We start from the raw sequence: 5,506 nt of genomic DNA, 5'->3' as shown, positions 1-5,506 counted from the left end.
GCCACGTTAAAGGCTCTTATTTAAAACACCTTCCAAATGGTGAACGTTGTGGACCCCTCTTTGGACACAATCAATGACCCCCTTAGACCCTTAGGAACTGAGGACATTACTCCACATGCGTCCTGGCCGGAGCAGAGCGTAGTCAGGTCCATCTTCTGTCTCTGGAGACCAGACCTGCTTTTACTCAGCTTCCTGACAAAGGGTGCCTGGGAGGTAAATATTTTGATGCCTGAAAGTCCCTCCCTCCATGGTATTTTCAACAAGTGCAAATTTCAGGTGAAGATCCTTTTCCACTGAACCTTGTCCCTCTGCTCCACTGAGTGCAGGTGCCCAGTGAATCTCTGGAGAAGTGGAAGGCATTCTTCTCCCCTCGGCTTTGGACTGGCTGCTTTTCCTCTTGGGGCTCTGGGACTCATTCCTGATCCCTGAGGACAAACTCCATGGGGCGGCACCTGGGTGCGATTTCTTCAAGTCCCCGGTCCCCAGCCTGTGAAGTGTCCTTCAACACGGAGACTGCCTACGTCAGTTCTGGGTGATTTTCCTGCACTTCTTTAATAATTTCTTTTCTTCTCTTGCTTTTTCTTTTCTTAGGCTGAATCAATCCTCGTGTTTTCTTATTGTAATGTTTTTGTGTTTTTATTTTGTTTCTAGAGGATTTGTTCCATTTTATTCCTGAAACACTCTATTGGTTTTTAAAACGTTTACTATTCTGTTTTAAATTTCCAAAAGCTCTTTGCTGTCCTTTTCTAGTGTTCTTTTAACCGCGAGTACAGCGTCTTTCCTCTTCTCTCTGAGAATATTGCAGTGTCAATAACACACTTCCTCCCTGTGTGGTCTCCTTCCCACTTTCTCTCCCATTTCAGAGTGAGGCTGTAAAATGCAGACTGGAAGCTCTGGTGAGGTGAGGGCTGGTCAGGGCGTGTTCCCTGGGGAGCTTGCTGTGGGGTCATTTTGTGGGGAGAGGCCCTCCCCAGGGTTCATTAACTGTAGGTATTTTCTTTGGCACAGCTCAGTTCCTGCAGGCAAAAGCCAGGGTAAGGCTGGCGTGTGGGCTGGGTGGTTGCATTCCGAGAGCAGGATGGAGGAGGAGGCAGGTGGCAGGTGGGAGGGCAGCACCTGGCCGTCAGCAGTGGAGTCGGGGTGGACAACTCAAGCTCCCGCCCTCCCTCCTCCTTCCTCTGAGCACAGTGAGTGTGCGTCCGGCGTCTCTGTGGCTTCGTTTCTCTGAGACACAAACCCTTCATTTCTTCTGGGGAGATGGGGGACAGTGTGTCATACACATAATTCATTGCCCTATATTTATGATAATGCATTGTTTCAAAGATTTTCTTTGGTGCTCACTTCAGCAGCACATTTACTAAAATTGGAACTATCCACAGAAGATTAGCACGGCCCCTGCTCGAGGATGACACACAAATTTATGACATGTGCTACATTTTTAAAAACGCTCAAAATAGACCACAACTCTCAAAGTAAACGCTAAAACTCTGGAACTTTTAGAAGGAAACATAAGGGACAGCATCATGACCTCGGCTGTGGCAATGATTTCTTGGATATGATGCTGAAAGCACAGGCAACAAACACAAAAAAGAGATGAGGTGAACTTCAGGATTCAGACTCCTGTGGATCATAGAACACAACCAGCAAAGTGAGAAGGAAACCCGTGAAATAGAAGAAACATTTGTAAGTCATGCATCTCCTTGGAATTCTTAGTCAGATTATATAGAAAATTCTTACAACTCAACAACGAAAACATCCCAAGAATCCCGATTAAAAATGGGCAAAGGACTTGAACAGACATTTCTCCAAAGACAGACAAATGACCAACAAGCACAGGAAAAGACACTCAGTGTCCCTGATCATCAGGAAGGCCCAAACATTGTGAGGTGCCATGTCACACCCATCAGGATGGCTACTAGCAAAACAGACAGACAAAATCAGAAAGTAACACGTGTTGGTGAGATGTGGAAAAATGGGAACTCTTGTACGCTGGGAATGTAAAATGGTATGATCACCTTACAGGACTAGTACGGGAATTTCCCAAAAAATTAAACATAGAGTTACTATAAAGTGATTCTACTTTTGCAGATATATTTAAAATAAAGGAAGGCAGGGACTGGAAAAACCGTTTGGCTACCACTTTCATGGCAGCATTATTCGGAACAGCTAAATGTAGAAGCAGTCCAGCTGCCCCTCCGGGGGTGAGTGGATAAAGAAACTGGTCATGTGATAGAATATCATTCAGCCTTTACAGGGAATGAAGTTCTGGCACATGACACACGTGTGTGAGTCTGGAGAACTTCATGTTAAGTGAAATAGCCCAGTCACTAAAAGACAAATGCTGGGCAATTCCAGTGATCTGAGGTCCTGACAGTAAAGTCATGGAAACAGGAAGTGAAGTGGTGGTTTTGAGGGACTGACGGAGGGAAACGGGGAGTTAGTGGCTAATGGGACCAGCATCTCAGTTTTGCAAGATGAAGGGTTCTGGGATGGGTGGCGGTGGTGGGTGAGCAATGGGAGCGTCCTTAATGCCTCAGAACGGAATGCTTTAAAGTGGTTAAAATGGTAAATTGTATACTATGTATATTTTGCCATAGTTTTAAAAGTAAGATTTTTTTAAAAAATCAAGAGTAATCATCTCACCTCCATCCCATCAGCCCTGCTTCACTGAGACATATACACTCGCCTTCCTTATGCTTTGGGTCTGTGTGGAGGCTGAGCTGAGGTCCCCTCAGGAATATCTGCAAGGCCAGTGTGACTCCAAAGAGCTGACTCTCAGAGTCCATCAGACAAGACCAAGTCCAGAAGCAGATATTCAGCTAAACTACCTTTCTGGTCTTTAGATGGTGAACCAAGCTTTAGAGCTGTGCTTACGTGTGGCTGTGTGTGTGTGCTCAGGTTCTGATGAGAACCTGCCTTGTTTACCCTGAATCACATTGTCTGCAACGGTGCCAGGGGCACCCAGAATGAAGGGCCAGTTGGAACCCTACTTGTGCTATACTTAGCTTTGTAAATTATCCAAGCTTGGGAATTTCCAGATGTGTGACCATGTATTTCACAGCACCTCACAATGATGTCATCTCCTTCTTGCTCTCTCCAGCCAGCTGCCCCCTCTTCACATGTAAAGGTGGGGGCAAAGAACTGGGCCTGCTGGCTCTGCAGAGGACAGACCCCCGGGAGCAGATGAGCAATGACCCAGCCGAAGGCACTCTGGACTCCTGCAATGCCGCAGGTAAAAAGGAGCCCCTGCCCCGACATCCCACCTCCCTCCAGACTGAGACCTCCCTTCCCCAGGTTCTCCAATGGTTCTGAGCTGGGGCCTTGTGGACAAAGTGGTTGAGAAATTTGCCCATCACTGGGGAAGTCATGGAAATTCTCCATGTTAGAACAGGGCCCAAGAGTATAGACATAGCCTTCTGGGAATTTTTGTATTTTTTTATCTTGCTTTTTGAAGTTAGCTCAAACACTTTCTTGATAAATATAGTGGCAGTGGCCAAATTAATAATTTGATATTATAATGAAGAATAAAATCATTACTCACGGACAAGCAAGTACCCTTTCAATGTGAAAATTCTTTTTATCTGATGGGTTTTACTCCTAAACTAAGTAGCTACAAAAAGTTTATAATTTCAAAATTTTCTATGGAATTAGGATTATTGGAATTTCAGAAGCAATGTTCCTAAAATATATAACAAATATGCTTTTCTCTCTGTTTCTAAGATAGAGAAGGTAATGACTATCTTTAAAAGTGACCAACTTGTATATTTAGGCATATTTATAATAAGAAGACCCTATAACTCAGCTGTCTGTTCTTATATATTGTTAAAAACCAAAAGACTTTGCATGTGGCTAGAGGAAACTCGGATGACGGTGGTTCATTCTTCTGTTAACACCCTGTGTGCCAGCCTGACATTGTAGTCGGGACCAAGATGTGTGCTCACGTTCTACTTAGAGGCACTAAGGAGGCAAGTGTGGTAGTCCCCAGAAGGCAAAGGGCAGGAGCGCCCAGTCCCCAGAGCCACAGGAGCACTGGGCCTGTGTGGAATCTGAGAACGGGCTCCAGAGACACGAGCCTGCCAGTGAAGGTCTGGGAAAGGGCTCTCAGGAGAGGACCATATCTGTCGAGGCACCGCTGCACGTCTGAGGTGGACTGTTCCAAGCTGAGCAGAAAGGCCGGGTACAGTGAGAGAGGGGACAGCCATAGAAAGGAGGTCATGGACAGAAGAAAGAATACGTCTGACAGTCTGTGGCGGCCACAGGTTTTGGTCTTCAAGTGCTGAGGAAACTTCAAAAATTTTGAAGTAAGAGAATGAAGTGAAGTGATGTGTAAGTTTGAAGGAACATTCAGTCTCGTCTGGCATGGACCCCAGGAGAGCCAGGCTGGGCCAAAAGGTCCCGGGAAGGAAGGAGGGAGGCTGCCCAGAATTTGGGAGTCTCAAGAACATACATGACATTTGAACTTGTCCTAGCCCATCTCCCTCCCCCCCAGAAGAGCAGGGTCCATACTCAGAGTGAACCCTGGAGCCCGGGCACCCCAGCCTGTGGGATGGGGGAGGCGGAGCTGCCAGCATGGAAGGCTGAGAGGAAAAGGGGAGGCCTGGGGCCCAAAGCAAGCGCAGGAAGCATTTCAGGAGAGTGAGCAACTGGGACACAGGCAGCCAGGCACAAATGTGAGGAATTAGCATGTGGAACCATGGTGACCTGGCCCCCAGCTTCCGGTGCAGGGCAGGGAAGGCAGTGGGCAGCAGGGGTCCAGGGTTGGGGGACACTGTGGGGAGTAGCCAGTGCCGAAAGGGGACCTGGTGGGGAGGGGGAGGGGGAGGGGACGCGCCTGGTGTTGTTCAATGAAATTCTGATGGGGATGGTCCTGGGGTTAAGGCTGAGCATGATGTTTCATCTTTTAAAAACTCTTTTGAAAAATCTGCTTTTTCTAAGATGAGCCATGTAAATGCCTTATTCGTAAGTCTTTTTCTCTCTGAAAGAAATGAGTGGTCAATGAAAATAGGATGTAATATCTCCTAATATTGGTTCACAGAGACTCCTTTAATCAGATAATGAAGATTAATTACCCTCCATGGTTTCTCTCTCTCTTTTTTTTCTTGGTCTGGGCTGCTTGGAAGCTCCTAGGAAAATGTGTTGAGTTAGTCACAGACTTTGAAGTTTTAATGGGGAGAAGGTGCTCACATGGAGGCCAAGGAGTACCAGTGCACAAGTCCGGCAGGGTAGGGGGACAGTGACTACTCAATCCCTCCGTAGCTTTGAAGGAGCAGAGACTGGACTTCGCTGATTAACCTTGGTAACCTCAGACCGCTTCCTTATTGGCTCCTCAGAACTCGACTGATTGACTTACAGTGGTGATGTTGGCTATTTAGCAACCAGAATGTCCCTGTCTTTGATCCTTAGAAACCCATGTCCTGACACTGAGATAGCTAGGAAGGCAAAGTGGTAATCAGAAGTTGCTTAGCGGACATGGGACTGAGGTCCAGGGAAACAGCTCTCTTGAAGG

General features: G+C 46.8%; 1 non-coding gene across 1 annotated transcript; it reads left to right on the top strand.

The window, feature by feature from the left end:
- Positions 1-1,333: 1,333 nt before the first annotated feature.
- LOC128586932 (U6 spliceosomal RNA) lies at positions 1,334-1,440 on the top strand. Its single transcript, XR_008380388.1, has one exon. It is a non-coding gene; the product is annotated as a U6 spliceosomal RNA (small nuclear RNA).
- Positions 1,441-5,506: the final 4,066 nt, after the last annotated feature.

Source organism: Nycticebus coucang, chromosome 5 (genome assembly GCF_027406575.1).
Source record: "Nycticebus coucang isolate mNycCou1 chromosome 5, mNycCou1.pri, whole genome shotgun sequence".
Classification (NCBI taxonomy): domain Eukaryota; kingdom Metazoa; phylum Chordata; class Mammalia; order Primates; family Lorisidae; genus Nycticebus; species Nycticebus coucang.
Note: the sequence above shows the minus strand (reverse complement) of the source record. Positions and strands in the feature narration are given on the sequence as shown.